The following is a 23,107-nucleotide window of genomic DNA, read 5'->3' as shown; positions in this document are numbered from 1 at the left end:
GGACAGGGAGGGAGGGAGACTTGCTTTTCACTGTGTGCCCTTCTTCACTTTTTGAATTTGGTACCATGATTACGTACTACTTAGTGAAAACATTTTCTAATTAACAAAATAAAAGCAAAAGAACATCCGAACAAAAGGAAAGTACCTAAGTCCAGCTTAAGTGTAGCAATTGTCTCCAACTCTCTGGGAAAGGAAGAAGCCTGCACAATGATTATATAGCCTGGTGGGTATGAGTAGGGATAAAAGAGTACATTAACGTAATATGTTATTTGAATCAATTACATTGATCACAAAATGTCTGAAAAGTATTAAACAGAAAACACACAAAGGGAACCCAACTCGATTTGTAGCATATAAATTGTTAACTTCCAATGGAATAAACATGGATGAAAATGACATGTTACAGAAGCGTAAAGAACTCAGCATAAGAATTCTTATTTTTAAGGACCACTTTTTTTTAAAATGCTTATTTTAATTATTATTGTGCAATAATACTCCAAAAGTAGTCAGAGGAACCCTAGGGTTCCACGAGCCCCTTTCCAGGGGTCTGCGAGTTTCTCAGTAATTTTTAAGAACCTCTTTTTAAGAAAATCAAAATCAGTCAAAGTAAATATAGCTCACTATGAAGATTTCTCATACCCAAGAAACCTTCAGCACTGCAATTTGCTGTAGTTACACTTGAGCAGTGTCACCACTATTCACTATAACCTTTTAAAATTATTTGGCTTTTTTAAAGGATTTCTTTCTACTTATACAAAGCCTTTCAAACTATCATTTGCCCTGAAAAATCAAAGATCATTATGCACCTGTAAATAAGTTGCTTAAACTTTCTCTTTCTCTTTAAAAATGCTGTACTCATTAATGGCAGATCTCACTGTTCTGAAGTCTCATTTTGCCAAAAGCATCATTTTGTGGAATGCTGAAATAGAACCTGGTAAGAGACTGGTTACCCCTGAATGAAGCACTGCTTCACCACTCTCTCCCTCTCATGCATGGAGTTTCACACATGTCCATGTGTGGGCATGTGCGCGTGCATGCACACACATATCTAGCTCTGCACACAGATGTAAATGCTAATCATTAGTTGCTACCTTTTCAGAGACTCCACAATAGAAAAGCCATGTGTCATTCGCAATTAACAGAGGGTAATGAAGGCTCTAATTTCTGCTTGGGGGTCCAGCATTTCGGCTTACTGGGATGCCTTTCCAAGAAATACAAGTAAAAACTGCAACACCTTAATATTAAGCAGTTCCTCTGTTGCAACAAGGGTGGCTTACTGACTGGATGGCTGCCAGCCTCGTGAGCAGACTTGCAGAGAGGCTGTCCTCATGGAGAGGGAGGCATTAATTTATCTATAGGCCTCCAGAAGCAACTGAGTAGATCGCAACTCTCCCATACTCTGCTTCAATTTACATACACTTGCCGCTAGAGTGACTGGCACAGACTTGAATGGTTTCAGGCTATCTATACTTCTTTAATTAAAACTCTTCTCCACTAAATTAACATGGGGGTATCCATGTATTTTGTATGGAGGGGAAAGAAAGAGACAGCAAAAGCAAGAAAAGAAAATCAAAGACAGTGTTTTAAATTGAGTTTTCCTTCAGGTAAATTCTGCATTTGGCACTATTTCTCCCCAGAGTTGGTGCTTCCGGTAGAAAACTAGGAGCAAGAAGAGTAGACAAGGGTTCCTACTTTCCCCTGAAAAGCATCCTGCACTTTAGAGCCAATCAACCACTTAAAATCAAAGAAGTTGTGAAGAGGGTATGAAAGCAAAAGAGGAAATTTGGTCAGTTCCTTTTTTTTGCAAGAATGATGTTATATAATATTAATATATATGCATAATAATTCACTCCCATGCTATGCCCTGCAGGATTACCAAAAATTGATAATCTGACTCTATACTATTGGAATAGAACCTATCTGGAGATTAGGTTCTAATGTCAGTATATAAAGCAAGACATAAAAACACTCCTGAACACCCCTTAGCAAGGTGCTTGTTGGAAATCAACATACGTTTTCTCATTAAATTGGAGAAATGGTTGAGTATCCAACAAAGCAGCAGGCATTTGGCATCCGGTTGTACAAACAATAATGTGTACCTTCGACTGTAAGAATTACTTTCAGCACAGTGTGATAACTCACACCATGAGAGGCGGGTAGAAACTGGGACCAAGCAAGGAACCAGCAGGTATACACAGCTACAGTTCCCCAAGAATAAACTCAGAAGTATCCAAACCTTTTAAATTACTGTCTTCTCTTTCTCTTTCCGATTTTTTTTGGGGGGAGGGGGGAGGGTCAAGGATATATACAGTAGATGAAGTTACCACACAACACTGGCGCTTTCTTCAGAATAACTACCCTGGAGGAGCTTCACAAACATTAATTACACAGCAAATCTGTACTAACTTCCAGGTAAATTATATTTCCTGTTTTCATAGAAAAGGAATCTAATATAGGTAAACCACCCAGGAGACAACTCAAGTAAATTAAAGACAGATTTTTTTCCATTAAGAAACAGAGGTTTCTAAAATATTTTAGATTTACGCCCATAAATACAGCATACAAACATTGCCAATTAGCAATTCAGTAATAAACATCATACTCTGGAGAAAGATTTCTCATAAGTGAGGAAAAGGATGATTATCCAGTGGGAACCAAACAAATATGAGGATTTTGGTTTCAGGTGGACCTGGTCATGCAAATATTAGTATTCCTCTAATAAACTGATAGGGAAATTAGTAGCACTAACTTCTGGCTCTGCCATATGAATTGTTCATGTCTAGGTTCTTTCTGTGAGAAATCTTTCTGTGAGAATTTTGAGCTTTAAATCGGACCATATTTAGTTCTGAGGGCTTATAAAAATAGGCTTATTATGATTAAAGTACATTTAGAATATATGTATTTACTTTAGCACCAGAGAATCTTCCCCACGTTTATGTATTGATTATTGAGAGAATAAAATGAGTCTCTCTAAAAAGTTGCCACAACATTTTTCTATCAAGTGTTCTGAGAACTTAAGCCCTGAAGTCAGAAAAAAGGTAAAGGACCGCTCTAATGCTAGAATTAAATACTGTATATGATTATATCACAATAACATCTTCTTCGGTCTAACAAAATCAGGATTCTATATTTGTTGCCGGCACAAAACTATAATTACTCGTTGATTTGATCAAAATTACTAGCTGACTTGAGCAATTCAGTCTGCCTGCCAGCCAGCCTTCAGGGTAATTAGTCAAATCAACGGTGTATCAAAATGACTAATATGCTTGTGAGTCATGGTTAGACTATCTACGACATCACGGCAATGCTTAGATTCAGTTCCAAGAGCTCAGTTCATCTTGTTTAACTCCAGACTATTTTCCTCATAATTTAATTTACTCTGTACAAAGTTCAGAGTTTTTCCTCTCCTTCAGGGGGAAAAGGAAAGTTACAATAAGAACCAAAGTCCAAAATTCAATGAAATCAGATACTCTTGTTTCAAAGAAATAAGAGGAGGAGGAGGAGGGTGTTTCCTTCTTGTGTGACAGGAGTAAGGTCAAGGAGAAAGAAAGAAAAATGGATTCTCACCAATCAAACCACCTGTCAGTGCTTCAGATTCCATTAAAGGCCACAATTCTGTTGATTTGATGCCAAACACCTCTAAAATGTTCTTACACTTAAGAAAAGTGTGTTTTTTGAAAGAATAAGGAAAGCAATACATTTAAAGTTGGAGAAAATTTTCTTCCATTTACTTGGGTCAGTGAAACATCCATCATACAGAGACAAACACCTCACAGAATAAAAGATCAGAGGAGCTACGCTAGTAGAAGATCAAAGAACCAGTACCGCTGGGAGAATCAAACAAGTAACTTTCTGAACAGAGCCCCCCTGTGATTTCTCTCCTAAATCTAGCTGATATGACTGAGGTGGGGGAAGACAGAACATGCCAGCCCCAAAAAATGTGATTAAAAATAATTAATTCTAGTTTGGCTCTCTCTCTGGAGAAAGAATCCTTTCAAAGCCATTAAATAGAATAACTACATAATGAAAATTTTTAAAAAAGCAAAATGTTCAAATTATCTACACACTAACTACAACCCAAGCATATGAAATTAGCATATGCTCAGCATAACAGCACACCCAGCGTAAACAATGACAGATACGTATAGTAAATGGTTGCAAAAGTGTCAAAAAGACCTGGATGTATTGAACAGATGCCCTCAGATCTAATTCCACCTGCTTGGGCTAAAAAAAAAGCACTCTGTCCATTCCTGTCACATGTACAGTTCAAAGAACAAGTTGTCATTAAAAATTGAGGAGTAGAATACAGAGCAGAAATATAACATGCCCAGTATAATCTAGCAAAAACTTTCAGCATCCCAAAACCTTTGGTTGCCAGGATCAAAAGCATTATGCTGAACACCTACTAAGCACCTGCCTTAAACCTGTCTTATTCACATCTTTCTGCTCTAAACCTCTTAGTTTAATTATATCTCCCTATGGTGATGTAGTTTCTGCTTTGTGTTGCAGTTATTTCAGAACCAGACTCTGGTCTCCTTGAGGGTAGAGATGGCATCTGATGTTATTCACGGGTGATTCAAGAAGTACTCATCCACTGCCCAAGATGTGCAGTGTAGAGCATGTGAGTAAGATCCAGTCCCAGGCCTCAGGGAATAAGCAGCTCACTGTGGGGTGATGTTTGTCTTGGCAAGTAACGGTAATAGCCACCAGTGGCAAAGGGTGCCATCTATTGGGCACTTACTCTGTGCCGGGCACCACATTAAACTATTTAATTCTCACAACCACCCCATGAGGTAGGGACTGTCATACTCATTTTACAGATGAAGAAACTGAAGCTTAGAGAAAAGTGAATAGTGACATTAACAAGAGGCAGAGTCAGGAGAATTGGGAGGACTGGGAAGACTGGATGGGAGAGAGGAGGAGTCCACTTGCAGCCGTGGTCAGGAAAGGGAATGAGGAAGGGCTTCACCAAGGACGGGCTCCTTCGCTGATATCATGATAGTATAGGAATATATCTGAGGTGACGAGGAAGGAAGTCACCTAAGCAAATGAGAAGTGTGGTGTGGATTTTAAAAATATGATGTGATTCCCTGCATTCCAGCCCCTAATGAAATATCTCCATTTGCTTATTTGTTTTACCATAACGTCCACAGAACAGTGTCATGGAACTTGTACCTATCACAAATCCAACCTTTAGGGAGGTTAAAAGTTTGGGATGAGGCAAAACGATGGCTTGAAGAAGCTGAAACCACTACTCAGCTAGTCATGGCTACCACTGCAGTGTATCTAAGAGTCCAGAAAACTTGGGGTTTCAGTCACTGGAGATGCTGTGACATTTCCCTGCTTACACAAGGTCTAGCTATGCAAACAAAGTCCCACTGGTTAGTAATTCTAATGCCTGTTAGAAAGATTAACACAACTGATTATCCTACCAGTAAAAAGAAAGAAAAACCACTAAACATGAGCCATTTAATATATCCAGATTCATCACTTTAGTTCTAAGAGAGGGGATATGTTAACAGCTATTGAAAGATGCATTACCCAAAATGCTGATTCCAAATACGTTTTGTGTTTTCCTTTTCACATGGTATATACTGATCAATATTGCAAGGAATAGCTCATAAATTCAGTTGGATATCTATGGTAACTTTTTGTATACAATTTAAATTAGCAAATTAAAATGTAACTGCATGTGTTTTTCCATGATTGTTTATGAAATATAAAACGATGCAATATTTTCAATGAAAATTCAGGTCATTAAATCCTTATATGAAATCCCCCCTGTGGATTAGACTCTGCAATCTGGCTTCTGGTTTTATAAAACTTCCGTAGACTGTGCTCATCTTCCCCATGCAGCATGGTCCCAGCCTTTTCCTCGGACAATTATAATACAAAGCACATTCCTCTGTGAGCACTTGAAGGATCTGTGACTTAGCCAGATTGTGGATTTAATACTAGAATAAATCACACCATGAATTAGGTAAATTGTATTTTTAAAGTGGTTCTACTTTCATAGGCTTATGTATCAAACTTTCTCTCACACACACACACACACACACACACAGAGAAGGGAAAACTGGATTTGCTAACAGATTACATCTTGTACAACTACCCATCTACCTTAAAACCATATTCATCACACAAAGATTATCTGACGAGCTTCTCTCCAGCCTCCCCTACCCTTTTACTGAATTTGAAGAGTTAACGGCACTGTACTCGATGCTGTGACATCCACCAGTCTCTCCAGGATGGAGAGATGTGTTCTCCCAGCTGCTAGGAGGGCCGCTGGCTGTCAGCCCCCTCCAGAAATCATCCTCTGCTGAAGACAGCCACTTTGCCAAGAATAAACCCTCCCCTTGAAGGCAGCCCACATCCATGCCTGGACTAAGAGAGGGTGCAACTCCCTTGCTCCCAAGTCAGGTCAGCTCTGTAGCGGCAGCCCAGGCCTTTGTGGAGACTTCACAGCACCCTTCCTTCCGCCACCTCTCTCTGCCCAGAGCCGCCTCCTTCTCTCCCCGCAGGTGTAGATTCAAGGAGCACACCCAACAAACTCCACCGTCTCAGAGTCTGCGTCCCAGGAGGCCCTGCAGTGCACACCACCACCATCAGTCAGCTACAACGAAGACACGTAGACAAAAAGACTGTTACAAAATAAAGATGCTTTAAAATGTTACAAGCCTTCAAACAGAGAACGGACATCACTTTTGATAGGTAAACTAACAAAAACAATACCAAGGCGGCTTCGGTTATTTAAATCAACATTTTCCAATATTCAGCCTTTTATAGTTCTAAATGATTCCCAAACCAATATTAAGAATTAACACAAAAAGTGGTTTTTGCTCTAAGTGCTGAGATTACCATTTTAAAAACATTTATCCCTTATGTTAGGCTGGTAGGTAATCTAGGTAATTTTAAATACATACATACATACACACATACACACATCCCAACAGCCTGAAGAATAAGAAAAATAAATTAACCTAGCTACTAACTTTTCATTTCAAAAATAAACCCTTTTGAAAGATTTTTCAAGTTGTCTAATTACAGCAAAAAGAGCAAGGGAGGAGAGAGAAGGAAGGAGAGATTTTTTTTTCCCTCTCTACTTTAACACATGTTCATCTCCCTTTTAAAAAAAACTATTCTTAAGCTACATGAAAAGAAGGACATGTGTCCTATTAACTACATTTTGTTTTACGGGAACTGTGTTTCCAAGAAACTAGCTCATCTATTAACTATCACTCTGATGCTTCCAGAGCAGTTGTCACTATGATACACACAAAGACCACTGGACCAAGGCTCAGAATTCCTGGGTCCCAATCCCAGTGTGGCACTGACCACAAATGTGATCTCAGTAAGGTCATGACCACATATTGTGCCATTCAGTGCCGATGTCCCACTAGATCAATGATTAAGGGCTTTGGCTGGTCAGTCACGGACACCTGCGTTCAAATCCAACTCCCACTGCTTACTAGCCATGTGACCTTGGGCAGGAGATTAAGCCTCTCTAAACCTAAAGCCTCATCTGTAATACAGAGATGATCAACACCGTGCCTACCTCGCAGGGCTGCAGGGGAGATTAGATGTGAAACTGCAAGCAGGGCTCAGCACAGTGTCTCTCATTGCAAACACTAATAAAAGTGAGCTATTACTATTAGCTCTTTTTCAGGCTGTGCCTGTCAGAACCCAAGAGCTTTAGGGAAAAGCATTGCTTCAGGCATTTAAAAATAATGAATATTAAAACTCTCTAAGGTGTCAATTCATTGCTTTTATCAGATTTATATTCTAGATTTCCATAGAAGACTTTGTTGGGAGAAAAAAAAAATGTCTAAGAAAGTTCAAAGAACATTGACTAGGTGACCTTGAACTTTAGTTTTTCTTTCTGTGAGTCCACCCTCTGCTCCAACAGGCAGCTTTTCTCTGAGCGCTGCTATCTTCACACAAAAGTAGAGAAGTGCATCCTGTTTCAGCAGCCCTTCTTTCTAATACGTCTCCAGCACTGGGTCTGCAGGTACTTCTGCCGCTTCTCACACAATGTACGATGCATCCAATGGCCTTCAGTCCCTTATGACAACACTCCAGGGGACAAGATACAGCCAATCTATGGCACCACTGCACAAAAGCATGTCACGATTATTTTCTCCTGGTTTCTGAGTCAGAATAATCCACTCTAATCAGAACTGCCAACCTAGAGGAAAGAATCTCCACGCAGTTTTCAAACTACAGGAACAACTGGCAAGGCACAGAGGAGCTGGAGCTGCCGGAGGGGATGCAGAGGGAACCAAAAAGAAAGTCTTTGCGATTGTAACCCAAGCCTTTGAATCTCCCCCCCACCCCACCCCCTCCACCCCCAACCCCCCCACCCCCCGCTAATGAGGCCTGGTCATGTGGAGAAACAATATTTAAGTTCTAAAAATAATAGCAAACGGTTTTTGTTTCTGAGATGAAGACTCTGTAATTAAACCTGAATATTTCCACGGCCCCCTTCTTCAATATACTGTACATGTAGCTCCACCTTCCCAAGGCACCTCCAGATCTATCCATAGTAGGCACCATCTTCAGATTTCTTCTCACTCCTCGGGTCTCAGCTTACATGGCTCCACTACTAGGAAGTCTTCCCAGAAAGACTTGACTTTTTGCCCACAAGACGCTTATAAATTCCGTGAAAGCAAAGTCTACATTTTGTTCATTGCTATATCCCCAATGACTTACACGGTACGTGTCACACAGTAAGCCTGTAAGAAATCTTTGTTGAGTGAATTAACTAATGAGTAAGTGAATGAACAAGTAAAAGGGAGGACGGTGGATTGTGCCAAAAATTTAAGCCCACTTTTACTGTCATTTCCATGATGTTTAAAAAACCATAATATATCCCTAAAAAATAAATGGGACATGATCATCTTTTAAAAGTTCCTTTTCTGAGCTTCTCATCCAAAAGCACATCAAATAGCATTAAGACCTTTCCCGAGAGGCGAGAGGCTATCAAAGCAGGTTTCTTTTTTGATTACTTTTATGGGAAAATTAGAATCTATCAAGATAATTCTTGTAATGTGTTGATAACATCCTTTGTTCTTTGTTAAGGACAGGGTGATAAAGGGAGGTTATTCTGAGACTTTCTAAGAAAGAAAACATTTTGCCTTGGTAATTTTAGTCAATCTTATTGGCAATAAAGATAAGTATTTAACATGTGTTTCCAGCCTTGAAGCTGCTAACCTTTTTCTAGCTTAATCATCACAATATCAAATAAAAAAAAAAAAGATTTGAACTGCAAAACTTCATTGCATTTACTTTTCATCCCACTATATCGATATACAGAGAGAGTAATACACGCTACCCAGACCTTCCTGGGAAACCAAGTGCTCTTAAGAGAAATGCAAAAAGAGTGAGGGCAGTGAGGACTTCCACACTGCCGAACCTGCAGAACAAAAGCTGCATTAAGATGAAGGCTCCCAGGACCGTTTTCCGGGGCAAGGTGCAGTCAGGCTGAGCCAGCTTCTGTGGGTTAGCTCCGCACCGTAGCTTTTCTCCACACCATGGAAGAAGAGAAAGGCCACGCAGCCAGACATTGCAACTACCACACAGCCCATAACCCTTAAGGAAACCGGTTTCCAGGCACAAAGCACTCTAAACAACCTCATGGAGTCTGAGGCCTCTGTCAGGGAGAGGCCACATTTCAGGTCCCCATCTTCACATCCCTCCCATTTTATCTGAGTTAAACATTGGCACCTGAGAAGTTCTAAGTGGGGAAAGGAGGAATTAAATGGTGACAAAGCTGGACTGCCTGATGAGGTTAATCAGAATCCTTTACCTTAGTCCCAAAGAGTGGCAAGCATTGATTACTTTGTTCTATGGTCACAAGCACTACCCCCTAATTTGGTCAGCCATGTCAGGGAAGCCAGATGGAGGGATGTTCGATGAATAATTAAGGTAAATGAAAAACCCTGTGACATAGTGAAAAATCAATGAGTTTGAAAACCAGAAATCTAATACTCGTTCTGCTCCTAACCAGTTGTAAGAACTTAGACGGGTTACTTGACCTCTCTGTGTCTCACTTTCTTTATCTTCAAAACACGGGGCTATATTAAATGAACAGTGTCCTCCAGTTCCTAAATCCTAGAGTTCTACAAAGCCCATCACATCCCTACTGAAAAACCAAGTAAATATTCATGGAACACCATGTGCTTGTTACTAAAAGTGCTTTGTGTTCACTGCAACTTGAACCATAACCCTTGCCCTAGATCATCTACCACATTAGCAATTACTAATCAAAACATTATTGGTAATAAGAACAGTGAGCAAGTAGTCAACAAGGACAGTGAAACACGTGGAGTTTCAATAGAACACTGTTTTATTACAGTGGAAGTAATAAATTGGTGCAATCTTTGAAAGGCAATTTTGCATACAGACCAGAAATCTTTTTTTTAAAGCCATGACCGGGCTTCCCGGGTGACGCAGTGGTTAAGAATCCGCCTGCTATTGTGGGGGACACAGGTTCGAGTCCTGATCCGGGAAGATCCCACATGCCGGGGAGCAACTAAGCCCGTATGCTACAACTGAGCCTGTGCTCTAGAGCCCGAGAGCCACAACTACTAAATAAAGCCCTCGAGCCTAGAGCCCATGCTCCGCAACAAGAGAAGCCACCGCAATGAGAAGCCCGCGCAACCCAACGAAGACCCAATGCAGACAAAAGTAAATAAATTAATTAATTAAAAAAAAAAAAAGCCATGACCTATGACCCATCTAATTGTAGAAATGTTTATTAGTCATTTAAAAATTGGAAGTAAACAATATGTCCACCATAGGCAAGTTAACTAAACAATTAAGTTGTTTGAACTCATTATAATGGTGACTGAAAATAATATTTAATGACACAGGCAAATGCTTACACTATAATGTGAAGCAAGAAAAGCGGGATACAAAAATTATATACATGGCATGACCATAATTATATATAATGTGTATTTATGTCCTATATTGTCATGTGTATATGTATAATATTTATAAATAACACTAGGAGGACAGATAACATGTGAATAGTAGTTATCTCCAGGTGTATTTTATTTCCTTCTTTGATGTTTCCATAGTCCAGATTCTCCATTTTAGCATGTAATAACTTTGTAATCAAAGGAATTTTTCGTACATATACAGGACTGAAAAATATAAAACAATGAGGGTTTAAGCAATTATGAACTTATTCTGCTGGATACATGCATTAGGAATTCAGAGAGAGAGGCATCACTACAAGCTATGCAGCCGAAGAGATTCCTGGAGGGGGTTCACAAGTAGAATTTAGGTTTATAGAATAGTGCTTAAGAGCACTGATTCTAGAGCTAGATTTCCCAGGTTCAAATCCTAGCCCTGCCACTTACCAATTGTGCGAGTTTAAGCAAGTCACTCAAACTCTCTCAGCCTCAGTTTTCTCATCTATAAGATGGGACTTGTATCAGTTCTTACTTCATAGAGTTCTTGTGAGGATTAAACAAATTCACGTAAGTAAGGGCTTTAGGACAGTGCCTGACACATAGTAAGCATTATATAAGTACTAGCATAATTATTAAAAGGGCATTTTAGACTACATGAGCATAATACATTAGTAGTTCACCCTTTTGCTGAATTCTTACTATGTGTCAGACACACACACAACTCACACTTCGCACTTCTAGGTAGGAAGGACCATCATTATGCCCAATTTATAGATGAGAAATCTGAGGCACAGAGAGGTTAACGGCCCAAGGCAAGTGGCTGAACCAGCACCTGATCCCAAGCTAATCTGACCCCAGTGCCCACGTTCTTAACCATGGCACCGTCCTGTAGGGAGCAGTAAACAAGCTTACCTCGGGCAGACAGATGACTACTTCCAAAGAGCACAGGAACTACCATCGACAGAGGGCGTGCAACTGGAAAATGAAGCCGACAGGGAGTCAAGCTCCACTGCATTGGGCAACTGGGAGAAAGATTTCTGAGCAAAGTGGTTACAGGACAAAAGAGGGATGTAAGGAAATTAGTGCAGCAGATAAACAGGGAATGAAGCACAAGGAGGCTGTTGACAGAGAGAGAGCAGTTATAGACAAAGCAGTGGTGCGCTGGTGAGGGACTGGGCCAGGTGACAGCACAGAGAGACAGTAGAGCTGGCAAATCAAAACAACGCTTTGAAGGGAAAATTAAGAGAACTCAGAAACACTGAATACTGGAAGCAAAAAAAGAGAGAAACATCATATCTCACAACCCATTGAGGGCTGGACAAGAAATGTTTCCTTTTATTTTGATTTCTATAAGTTTTGTGAAATGTTTAGTGTATTTACTTACATATTTGTAAAGCATTAAAAAAAAAAACCCGAACCAACAGTAGTACAATAAAAAGCATCTCACAGCACTGTACTCTATACAAGCAACGTTGACTGAAAAGGTGTACTGCAGTAAGTGACAAAAGTGATTAGCAAGAAATCATAGAGCATAACATCTTTTGTGTAAAGGAAGTGGCTATTTAGAAAATCAAGATAAAGAGCCCACTAATGGCTAATACTGACAAAGAGCCCAAGTCTGATAACATCTCCCAGCACAAAGACAGGCTGATTTATCCCTTGTTTTAAAGTGGCAGCCAGAGCTTGCCAACAAAAATATGTGATTAATCTAATTAGCTTACTGAACTGAGGAAACAACGTGCCAAAATCATATGTACTCACAGATTAGCCCTTCCAGGACAAAGCAGTGTCACATAAAAGCCTATCCTTCAACTTAAATGTTCACGCTCATTAAAAGGGATGAATCCAGCAGTACTCAGCTTGTAGGAGCTTAATGAATATTATTGGATGGTGATGACACAGACATGAGCCTCAAAAGAATCAGCTCTCATGGCGGAAAAGAGGAAAGATCACAAAGGACTGCACAAATGTATGTGCCGTGGCAAAAGTCCAATTACCCGCTCAGGCCAGGCAATTGGACCACATTACACCTGCATTAACATTCCCACTCTCAGCTTAATGCTTTAATAGCCTCACTGACAATGCCTGTCTTCACCTGGGGTTATCAGCAAATACAAGCCACGTCTGTTGAGACTGGCAAAGTCATCCATGTATTCAACAAATATTCTTGGGCCCTTACCATCCACAGGTAATAAGTGATTATCTCTCTCTCATCTTTTGCTGCTAAGGCAAGAGAGGATCTAAATACCAGTTTGGTGCATGAAAAACCCTTAAAGGTTAGAGACGAACAGCCTAGAGAAAAGAAAAGTGACAACACTAGCTTCATCTAATAGTCTGCAGATCACAAGGGCAGCTGCCTCATTGGTTCCCATTAGGGGGGTACATACGTATCCAAAAGGCAAACTTTCTTCTTCGGCGGGGTGTTGTTCAACAGTGTCTCTCTCATAGACTCTGACCCAAGTCACTATAAGGAAAAATGTGAGTAATTGTTTATTCAAATTGGCTTGCCTCTTCTACCTTCAGCATCACTGCTTAGAAGGGTCCCTGGTCCAGAGAGCCACAGAAGCCGACACTCCTAGAGCCATGGGTCAGGTGAGCTGACCTGAGCAGCTGGGAAGCCTGCCTGGCATGGGAAAGCAGGACACACCCAGAGGGCACAGGGGGAGTAGAACAGAGTCGGGCGGACAAGCAGATGGTTGATATTTGTTATTTTCTAGACCTCTTATTTTTATCACTAAGATCCTATATAAAACAATGTATCAGTTCACTTCTGAAGTAAAGATAATTTATTATACCCGATTTCACTGCCATAGAGTAATCTGAGTACCCCTGAACTTGAAAAATGAATCACTGTGTATCACCTTATATCAAATCATGAGCATCATTTATATGAAAAATTTTTCGCAGGAAGGGAAAACAAAAATGTTGATTTTACCAAATGTATAATTACTGATAATTAAGTATTTGACAAGCTGAAACTAGACAGAGCTATGGTATAAAAGAGTCAAACTTTAAATTTCTGTAAGAATTTTTTTAAAGGTATTTATAAATACTTTGCTTTGGGAGCATTGTTTTCTCTGAAGAGAGAACCTCCCCAACCCCTTGACTACAGACTAGTCTCAGTCAATTGTCAGCTACTCAGTCGTCAGCATGTAGCCCTGCAGGACCAACGACTGCAGAAATCCTGCTGCAACAAGGTGGTGGTTGGTAGATTAACAGACAATGTCATTTACGGCAGGGAATCACTAAAAATGACATATACACACATTTTAAATACCTTATTTCATCATGAACCGTAAAAAGGCAAATTTATTTGCCAATATTTTCACACAGGCCAAAGCTATTTCTTCAAGTACAGGTCTACTGATTGAAGTTCAAAGCTGTCTTTCTTGCACAAACCATCCTCATAATGTATAATATACGATTTCCAGTTTGTCTACTTGAAGCTGAGAAAAATCTCAGTGTGAATCAATCTAAGTGTAGAATCATTCTATATTTTAAACATCTTCCCAGTCTTTTAGTTATCTCTTCCACATCCAATTTGACAGCAATGTCTTACAGCAATTTGCCTTTATTTAGTCTTTGCAGAGAATTCAACTTCAGAGAAACAAACAGCTTTCCTTTCACACACACACATTTCATCAGATTTTATGTTACTTGATGAAAGTATATAATTACTGTAACAATGCACACAACTCAAAAGTGGGAGGAGAAGTCTGGCCCTCCAGAGCACCCCAGAATTAGCCAACCAGACAGAGCACTCAGCAGGGTGTGGAAAGAAACCAGTGTGTTCTCCAGAGAGAAGAGAAAGAACTGGCAATCCAGGGGCCCACTTAGACTGGTGAAGAGAACTCCTGTTGTATTATAAAAAGAAGCCAGCTGCGCTTTCAAGAGCTAGCTTCTAGCTTAAAACGGTATCTCCAGGCAAGTAATGTTACGTCCTGTTTAGAGGAAATGTCAGTTAAGTCTCCCTGGGAAGAACTGCTATGTCCTTCTGTGACATCCCTAGTGGGAAAAGTCCTATGGAGTCATTCTTTGTGAGAAAGGAAGTATGTACTGCTGTCTATATAGCCTGAGGTTATCTCCGGACTTTAATTTCCATTATTTACACTGGATGATAATCTGTAATAGACAAGCCGGTAGAAAAACTGCTGGCCTTGAGCAGCCCGTTTACAAGAAAACTGACACACAGATTAGCAAACAGTCTCCCACACTGCCCCCCACCGCCACAAAAGACACAACTCCATACCTGTGCAAGACCATTAAAGCTGGCAGCCAGAATGCTGAATCCAGCCCACAGACTGATTTTTTTTATTACTACTGTTTTCATTTGGACGCCTTTAGGTGCGGTATTCATGCTCCAGTTTACCACAGACTCCAGCACTCCCTGTGGTCTCACACCTGCCTCACCCCAGTGGAACAACAGAGTCCCACCAAACTCGACCCTACAGAAACTTTGGTTAGTCTCTGGCAACACTAGGCATACTCGCAGAGAGAAGGCATTCGCCTTGGCAGAAGCACCCAGCCACACCAATAAACAGACACCAGGGGGTTCTCTTCCCACGGAGAAACAGAAATGATTGGCAGCTTAAGCAACTGTTCAAAAACCGTAGCCTTTGTAAGAACCATGTGGGAACCTTGCTGAACTGCAGATTCCTGGAGCCCTAACCCTTCAGATTCTGATTCAGTAGGTCTAGGAGTGGAGATCCAGGAATCTGCATTTCAACAAGCACCCAAGGTGATACTGATGTGAGAGGTGTAATAATAAAAATATTAGCAACAATCGTAAGTGTTTACCAGGCCCTCCTCCAAGCACTTTACATATAATGGCTTAATCCTTGGAACAACCCTATGAGGTAAATAGTATTCTTATCCCCATTTTACGAATGAGAAAACTGAAGAAGAGAGAGATTAAGAAACATGCCTCTGCTTACTCAGCTAGTAAGGGGAAGAGCCAGGATGAGAGGGTCTCTGAGGAACAAGTCAAAAGTCCATGCTGGCTAGGCCAACAGTTCTGAGACTTGACACCAAAGGTACAAACCATAAAAGGAAAAATTGACAAACGGAACCTCATCAAAATTAAGAAAACTTTTGCTCTATAAAAGACTACATGAGGAAGATTAAAAGGCAAACTAAAGACTGGCAAAAAATATCCACAAACCACATATCTGACAAAGGACCAGTATCTAGAATATTAAAGAACTCTCAAAAACTCAACAGTAAAAAAAACCAAATAATTCAATTAGAAAATGGGCAAAAGACATGAGCAGACATTTCACCAAAGAGAATATACGAAAGGCAAATAAGCACATGAAAAGATGTTCAACATCATTAGTTATTAGGGAAATACAAATTAAAACCACAATGATGCATCACTACACACCTATCAGAATAAGCTAAAATAAAACAGTAACAACGCTAAATGTTGATGAGGACGCAGAGAAACTGGATCATCCATACACTACCGGTGAGAATGTAAAATGGTACGGCCACTCTGGAAAACAGTTTGGCAGTTTCTCTGAAAACTACACATGCAATTACCATACAATCCAGCAACCGACCTACTGGGAATTTGTCTCAGAGAAATGAAACTCCCGTTCACACAAAAACTTGTACACAAATGCTCACAGCAGCTTTATCTGTAACAGCCAAAAACTGAAATCAACCCAGATTTCCTTCAATACGCAAATGGTTAAACAAGTTGTGGCCCATCCATACCATGAAGTATCACTCGGCAATAAAAAGGAACGAACTATCGATACCAACAACTTGGATAAATGACCAGGGAATTATACTGAGTGAAAAAAGCCAGTTCCAAATGGTTATATATTGCATGATTTCTTCTACATAACATTTTTGAAATGATAAAATTTTATTTATTTATTAATTTATTTTATTGAAATATAGTTGATTTACAATGTTGTGCTAATTGCTGTACAGCAAAGTGATTCAGTTATACATATATAGACATTATTTTTCATACTTTTCCATTATGGTTTAATCACAGGATGTTGGTCATAGTTTCCTGTGCTATATAGTAGGACCCTGTTGTTTATCCATTCTATATATAATAGTTTGCATGTGCTAATCCCAAACTCCCAATCCATCCGTCCCCCATCCCTCCCACCCCTTGGCAACCACAAGTCTTTTCTCTATGTCTGTGAGTCTGTTTCTGTTTCGTACATAGGTTCATTTGTGTCATATTTTAGATTCCACATATAAGTAATATCATATGGTATCTGTCTTTCTCTTTTTGACTTACTTCACCTAGTATGATAGTCTCTAGTCCATCCATGTTGCTGCAAGTGACATTATTTCGTTCTTTTTTATGACTGAGTAATATTCCATTGTATATATATATATACCACGTCTTCTTTATCCATTCCTCTGTCAATGGATAGTTAGGTTGATTCCATGTCCTGGCTATTGTAAATAGTGTTGCCATGAACACTGGGGTGCATGTATCTTTTCGGGTTAGAGTTTCCTCCAGATATATGCCTAGGAGTGGGATTGCTGGTTCATATGATAGCTCTATTTTTAGTTTTTTGAGGAACCTCCATACTGTTCTCCATAATGGCTGCACCAATTTACATTCCCACCAACAGTGTACAAGCGTTCCCTTTTCTCCACACTCTCTCCAACATTTATTATTTGTAGACTTTTTGATGATGGTCATTCTGACCGGTGTGAGGTGATACCTCATTGTAGTTTTGATTTGCGTTTCTCTAATAATTAGTGATGTTGAGCATCTTTTCATGTGCCTGTTGGCCATCTGCATGTCTTCTTTGGAGAAATGTCTATTTAGGCCTCCTGCCCATTTTTTGATAGGATTGTTTGTTTTCTTTTTGTTATTGAGTTGTATGAGTTGTTTGTATATTTTGGAAATTAAGCCCTTCTTGGTCACACTGAAATGACAAAATTTTATGAATGGAAGACAAATTAGTTGCCAGGGGTTAGGTATGGGAAGATGGGGGCTGGGAGCACAGGAGGGAAGTGGCATGATTATAAAAGGGCAATAGGAGGGACCCTTGTGGTGTTGGAACTGCTCAGTGTCTTGACTGTGGTGGTGGACCCACAAACCCACTCCAGTGGTAAACGTGAATAGAACTTAAGATAGTAATACAGGTACACACGAATGAGTACAAGTAAAACCGGGGATCTGAGGATTGTATCAATGTCAACATCCTGGTTATGATATTATACTTCTGCAAAAATGCTTCCTTTGGGGGAAAATGGGTAAGGCGTACAAGGAACATCTCTATTATTTCTTACAACAGCGTAAGAATTTACAATGATCTCAATAAAATTTCAATTAAAAAGAAAAGGTCCATGCTCCCAAGTGTGTAGGTGAAATCAGGCACTGTATTCCTTCACTAGGAATATAAAATGGCACTACCTTTCTGGGGAACATCTGGCAATGCTATCAAAAGTGAAAAACATATATATCCTTTGATTCAACAATTCCATTTTTAGGCTATTAATTGTAATGAATAATTTATGATGTGTCAAACATTTAGTTACAAGAGTACTTAATTTCAGCAGTGCTTTTTTAATAGTTAAAGACTAGAAACAACTGAATGTGGTACGTCCACAACAGGAGATTCTATCAAGTCAGCAAAATAATCTTTGGGAGTAAAACAGCTGACCTGGAAAGATAGGCAAGATAGATGCAGACGGTCTATGGATATTTACTCAATTCCTGCTATGTGCCAGGCACTGTTGTTGACTGGGAACTCTGACACAACCAACAAGGCATGGTCCCTGAGCTCAACTATACAGTCTGATGGACTGTCCTCTACTGGTAAGTAAACAGTTGACAAAATGCTATACATATATCTCTGTAGGTGATTACAAATACACACGCACATACATATCCACATACTTTTTATCTATATATAATATAAATTCTGGAAGGATATAGCCAAAATGTCAATAGTGGTGATTTCCGGCAAGTGGGATTGTGTGTATGTGTTTTATTTAATTTTATTTGTTTTGCACATCTATGTATTCTAAATTTCTACAATTAATAAGTTTCACTGGTATTAATTTTATTACTGGGAGGAAAAAGGCTGGTCCCCAGAGAGTGCCTTTTTTTTTCTCTTTTTAGTTTCTTTTGATTTCTAATAAGGCACAATCAGAGTGAAATTTTTCTAAATCCTGATTCAAAGAACTCAAAGACCTCTTCAATTATCAATGTGAATAAAGGCAAGTTAACCAAACTGGATTACCTCAGGATAAGAATTGGACCTGTTTGTAAAAATTGCATTTCCTTACAAATTCAGTTTTGTAAGCAATTTCTAGCCCTTGGATTGAGCTGGGGTTTCTATTTCAGGAAGTTTGTACTGTTTGCTTTTGCTAATTTCTTAAAACAATGCAGATTCTTTACAGAAAAATGTTTTAAATACAGATGTGCAACAAAATGTAATATCACTCAACCAGAAAAAAACAACTATTTTAAGCTCCAGATATACTACTTTAAACTAATATCTATGTGTGCATATTTGCTAGTTCATGTGGTTACACTAAGATGGTCTCACACAGCACATACTGCTGTTTAAACTGGGTAGGGTTTTTTTTGCTTAGCAACATATGACATTTTAATGATATATTTTAACATTAAATATGTTTATTTAACCGATCTGCTAATGGTTGGATATTTAGTTTGCTTCCAGGTTTCAGAGTTACAAACAGTTGACAATGAACATTCTTTTAACTGAACATTTGAGCATTTCCTTGATTTTGTCCTCCAGCTGAAATCCCAGAAGAGGACATTCTGGCTCAAAGGGTATGAGCCAGAGGGTATGCACACCCGAAAGCTATTGATGTAAGTGGGCTCCCAAAAAGCTGTACCAACCTACACTCCCAACAATCAGTACAGGAAGGAAAGTGATCCAGTTACTATCAATACATGCTCACTAGTGCTGCTGACCAACATGAGAATTAACTTGTTCTTGGATTCTCTAGAATTTCACTTTTGGGGAAAAATAAAATCATTTTAATAGCAGATCAAAACAGAGGGATTACCTGGCTGTCAGTTAAATTAGAAATTTTACTTTGTCAGCTTCACTTTAATTGCAGAATTTTGTCAGACCCACTAAGGCAAACCAAAGATCATCTCCGTAGGACTCTGTATTCAATTCAATGATCTTTATTTAGATAATCATTGTGAATTCTTATCTGACATCCCCAAATCTTTACCCTACAGAGATCAGCTTCCCCACCAAGAACTCCCAGGCTAAGACAGAGGTGGCCATTTCATAGTAACTACCTCATGGGGCAACGTGGGAATAAATGAGATCATTCAGCATTCATGCACCTGCCTAAGGCACAATGTTATTACTGCCCATCACATATTAAATGGTTCAAAAATGTTTACTATTAGTGTTCTATTAAGTAACTCACCTTCAGCATGACATAATGAGGACTTAAATTCCAGCTATTTCGATCCTCTTTTATTTTTACAGATGAAGAAACTGGGGTTCGCAAAGCTAGGTCTAGAACTCAGGCCTCCTTGATGCCAGTCTGATACTCTTTCTCTAAAACTATTTTGTCTGCTGGTAGGTTTTCTCTAGTGAAGGCTACAGATACCTTGATTCACACAATTACACTTAATCAGAGCAATCTGCAATTTGGGATTTAAGTCTACATGTTCAAAATATACTTGGCTTATAGATATCTGCCTGGTTAAATAATAATTCTCTAAAGCAGGTATTTTAAGTTGCAGGCTAAAAGCAAATGGGTTTATACCCACCTCAGAAGATGATGAACGATTGATTATAAATCTCTATGCTGATCGTGGGTTTCTGATTACATTAGACAGAGGGCATGAAGACTAATTAAAAATGCTCATACATTCATCACCGCTGATTGCGCATAATCCCACCGCTGAAAGTACAAGTGCAGCACCTTCTCTAAAATGACAGAGGAAACAGATGAATTTCCACTCAGAACTCCCAGAGGCTATCTGTCTTGATTTCAGGGTAAATGGGTTTTCCCTAAAAACCTAAATCACAAACAGAATGACAGTCCAAAAACCCTGGACCAAATTTTACTATTCTATCTGAGCAGGGGCTGGCCAGGTCTGGTCACATGGCACATGATCAATAAATAATTACAGATCGATTGGTAAATAGGTCTATGGGCATACTTTAGGGATTTTCAAAACTAATTTTTCTAGACGCCTACATAATTGGAAGTCATGGTGTGTGTTCCAGTGAGCTAAAGGAACTACATCCTAGATGCCACCAAAAACAGTCCTTATATGCACTCCAGACTCTGGTTCCCTCTTATATGCACTCCAGCCCTACAGTGAGGGGCTTGTACTGATTTCTCCCCACCGGTTCGGGGCCACAATTATTATCTGACCGTCAGCAGTGTCGCATCCACCCAGGAAAACGTCACCAGGTAAAACACAGACAGGTGCTTTCTAATAACAAGGCAAGATGGGTGGTTCTGGCCTCTGTCTTCTAAGGAAGCCTCCACCCACCACACATCACAGTCGTCAACACACGCTGCTGAACTGAAAAGGGAAGGATGGGAGGAGGCTGATGGTCAGCCTACGCTCTCCTACTCCTCACCCCCAACACACACACACTCCACCCCTATCCAGGAAAGCCACCACCACCAGCCTCCTCTCTGACCTGATTCAGGAGTTAGAATCCTTACCTAGCTTCAGGATGTGACGATAGGAGAATCTACCCATTATGCTGCCTGAACGCGCCTGAGTGTTTATTGTTGGTTTGCTTGTTTTATTTTGTTTTGTTTTTGGCCGTGCTGCATGGCACAGCGTGTGGGATCTTAGTTCCCCGACCAGGGATGGAACCCACGCCCCCCACTGGAAGCATGGAGTCTTAACCCCTGGACCGCCAGGGAAATCCCTGAGCCCGAGTGTTTAAGGAGCATTTACCCATCTTCCTCCAGGAGACCCCTGTGGCCCCTCTGTGTGCCTGCAAGGGGGGTAGCCAGGGGAGTAGGGAAAGGAACAGTACCTGGCCCATGCAACCTGCACAACAGAGGGCATGTTTGGAGAACTGGCTTAAAACTCAAAATCCTGTTGAATGAAGATATCTGTCATACTAGCTTTTGATCCGCTTGATGTATAAAGAATCAGAAAAATGAAAATGGGTTTTAAATTACATAATCTGCATTAATAGCAAGGAAAAGAGTCTTGAAATTAATGGAAATTCAACACAGCAACCATAAACCTAAGGTGGAAAAGGGAATCAATAATGAGACTCTGAGCTTGCAAAGTCATCCTAGTTTAAGCAATAAAAGGACAAAAACCAAAAAAAGACACAGGCCAAACAATACCAAAATTATTATGCAGCTGCTCAACCTCTGCTTTCTGAAAAACAATCAAATGTCAGCAGGGAATTACACAATGCTACACATCCACAATACTCTATGTTCTTTCCATGTGAATTACCAGCAAGTGAAATTTACATTTTCTATTTTGTAACTTTCTTATACATTCTTAAATATATTCCTGTGCCGCTTTATTTTATTTTATTTTTTAATTCTTGCCTTTTTTACTTCATTCCCTTTTTTATACATCTCTCACTGGGCCCTGGAGATCCAGATTCTGGCCCAAGCTCTGTCCCTGTAGATATCAATGTAATTTATATAAGTATCAGTGGGCCTCTGTTTTTCCATTAATGTATTCAACAAATTCTACTCCGCACCAGGTTCAGTGCTAAGTACGAGGCATACAACACAGAACAAAGTCAAACATGGGCCCTGTTCTTAAGGAGCTCAGAGTCTTTAAAGACGACACTTAGATATGAAATCAACAATCCATTTAAGTTCTCATGGTTTTGTCCTTACTCTTCTCCCTCTTTCTTCTGATTCTCAAGGCACTAACTTCAACTTTTTCATTCCATTATTAATCACCTTTAGTGCCTCCACAATAATCAGTGCCACACAAAAATTTTATGCTCTAACACGGGGATTTAGCCAGATTGGTTCACAAGGCAAGAAGGAGGAAAATGGAGAAGAGGGATTCTATAAAAATCAAGGCCTCAAAAAAATGTAGAGCAGCTAGCTCTGTTTTAGACGAACACAGAATGTGAGTAAAGATAACAGCGGGAAAACAAGCAGCAAGAGAAGCAGAGAAAGCAAAACTGGCTCCTCCTCCTCAGAAAGTGGAACCTGACCCCCTGAAAGTCTGGTCACTGGGTTATTCAATCCTG

General features: G+C 39.8%; 1 protein-coding gene across 6 annotated transcripts in view; it reads right to left on the bottom strand.

The window, feature by feature from the left end:
* Positions 1-23,107, bottom strand: part of FHIP1A (FHF complex subunit HOOK interacting protein 1A) — a 266,738-nt gene that overhangs the window by 123,731 nt on the left and 119,900 nt on the right. The window contains exon 1 of one of the 6 annotated variants that reach the window (XM_082388960.1): positions 3,568-5,934. The exons of the other annotated variants lie outside the window; for them this stretch is intronic. The gene's annotated coding sequence lies outside the window, so the exon portion shown is untranslated. Of the gene's footprint in view, positions 1-3,567; positions 5,935-23,107 lie in introns of those variants that run through there. 6 annotated transcript variants of the gene reach the window in all.

Source organism: Balaenoptera borealis (genome assembly GCF_965194805.1).
Source record: "Balaenoptera borealis genome assembly, chromosome: 4".
In the NCBI taxonomy this organism is placed as follows: domain Eukaryota; kingdom Metazoa; phylum Chordata; class Mammalia; order Artiodactyla; family Balaenopteridae; genus Balaenoptera; species Balaenoptera borealis.
This window is presented reverse-complemented; position numbering and strand designations above follow the sequence as displayed.